At 32.1% G+C, this 2,517-nt stretch overlaps 1 pseudogene; it reads left to right on the forward strand.

The window, feature by feature from the left end:
- Window positions 1–303: 303 nt before the first annotated feature.
- Window positions 304–2,158, forward strand: LOC146882122 (uncharacterized; annotated as a pseudogene).
- The last annotated feature ends 359 nt before the right edge of the window (window positions 2,159–2,517 follow it).

Consider the following 2,517-nt stretch of genomic DNA (forward strand, 5'->3'; position numbering starts at 1 on the left):
GAAAATTTGGTTGCTCTACTACAATGTTGGCAATTTCCCTAAACATATTTCTCTGAATTTTAAGATATGTGTTTTTCTAATTATTTTTGTATACAAAAAATCATCATTTATGATACAACTAGAGTTGATGCATATACACTCATCCTCTTCCCAATCAAATATAACTTTCCACTTTTTAAGAGAAAGTTATTATTGTGTTAATAGGTTTTTTGTGTAGATCACATTCAAACAACTTACAATATTCACTAGTGAAATGCTAACTTTTATAGTTTATCGATTCATGTTGTCTAGGCTTTTGTCAAGCTAAGAAAGGAAATGTCTACACATCGAGAATTGATGTATAATAGGCTTCTTCCTGGTCGAGAGGCATACACAAATGAGTTTTTAAGTGGCCGTGAAGAGTTTATGGCTTTTGCTTGTCGACAACCAAATTTGAGTGAAGGAAAAACAAGATGTCCATGCAAGGAATGTAAAAATGATAGATTTTTAATTCTAGATGAAGTAAATGTTCACATTCTTCGAAAAGGATTTATACCTGGATATTGGTGTTAGACATACCATGGAGAGAGAATCCAACATACTAATGTTGATATGCATTCCATCTTCGGTAGTAGTCAACAATGGGGTTCTCAAGATGTTAATAGATATCAAGATATGGTGTTTGATGTTGTTGGTCTTAACCAGGAGCAATATTTTATACAAAATGAAGAGGAACTTCCAAATATGGAAGCTGCCAAATTTTATGAAATGTTAAATTCAACTCAACAATCATTGTGGCCAGGATGTAAGAATACTTCAAAGTTGTCTGTTGCTATTACGATGTTGAGTATAAAATCCAAACATAATATGTCACAAGCTTGCTTCAATGATGTGATGAAATTTATGAAAGAGTCAAACCACCCTGATAATGTCATTCCTTCTAATTTTAGGGAAACAAAGAAAATTGTAGTAGAACTTGGTTTATCAAGAATAAAAATAGATTGTTGCATTAATGGGTGTATGTTGTATTACAAAGAGGATAGTACTTTGAAAGAATGCAAGTTTTGTAGGAAGCCTCGATATAAAGCACACAATGAATGCAGGAAAAAAATATAAAGATGTTCCATATAAGAGATTGCATTACTTGCCACTCATTCCTAGACTGCAAAGATTATATGCTTCTACAACATCTACAAAGCATATGAGGTGGCATTATGAAAATCGTAGGCAAGGTGTGTTGTGTCATCATTCAGATGGAGAAGCTTGGAAATAATTTGATCAATTATATCCTGAATTTGCCTCAGAACCCCGAAATGTAAGACTTGGCTTATGTGCTGATGGATTCACTCCATTTAGCCAATCAACAATACCATATTCTTGTTGGCCAGTAATTGTCACACCATATAATTTGCCCCCAGAACTATGTATGATGACTCCTTATATGTTCTTGACTTTGATCATTCCAGGTCCACACAATCCAAAAGCTAAAATAGATATGTATTTGTAGTCGTTGGTTGATGAATTATTACAATTATGGAATGATGGTGTCATAACATATGATGCATCAAAAAAGCAAAATTTTCGATTAAGAGCTGCATTGATGTGGATAATAAATGATTTTCCTACCTATGGGATGTTGTCTAGATGGAGTACTGCTGGAAAATTTGCATGTCCAATATGTATGAATAAATCGAAAGCTTTCTCACTTAAGAATGGAAGAAAAGTAACTTGGTTTGATTGTCATCGTCAATTTTTACCTTATAATCATGTTTTAAGGAGAAATAAGAAAGCATTTTACAAAAGTAGAATTGAGAATAAGGATCCTCGTCAAAGGTTAAGTGGTGAACAAGTATATGAGATGGTTTCTAGCATTCCTAAGTCAACTGGAGTCAGGATATGCAATGTTATTGGCCATGGACATTCCCATAATATGACAAAGAGAAGCATATTTTGAGATTTGCCATATTGGAAAAACAATCTTTTGAGACACAATTTAGATGTTATGCATATAGAAAAGAATGTATTCAAAAATGTGATCCACACTATTATGGAAAACAAAGAGAAAACTAAAGACAATGAAAATGCACGATTGGAATTGGCAATGTATAGTCATAGGAAGGAGTTCTTATTGAAAACAAATCCTAATGGAAAATGTATTGTGTTTCTGGGCGTGTATTAGCAACAATGATTTAGAGAAGGAAAAAGTAACCATTTGTCACTCATTTTTCATATCATCTTCCAAATTTGTTTACCTTAATCATTAAATAGCTTTGTTTTTATGCTCATTTCAATATTTCTTTTCATTTACTTATATATTTTATGTTTATACCACAAATGATTAATGATGAACTATTATAATATTGGATTCATAATATGTTGAAGTCTTATGTGACTGTGTCCATCACTTACGATCTTCTCTTTTGTTTCTGATGTTGCATTGTAAAAGGTTAAATTAAATGTTGTCTGAGTTTTTTTTTAGTGTGAAAGAAGAAAAATTGAAAATAGGTGACGCGGGAGAGAAAATTCAGAAATTAAAAA

The sequence above is a fragment of the Vigna unguiculata genome, chromosome 10 (genome assembly GCF_037176805.1).
Source record: "Vigna unguiculata cultivar grain cowpea cultivar isolate G323 ecotype 2 chromosome 10, ASM3717680v1, whole genome shotgun sequence".
NCBI lineage: Eukaryota > Viridiplantae > Streptophyta > Magnoliopsida > Fabales > Fabaceae > Vigna > Vigna unguiculata.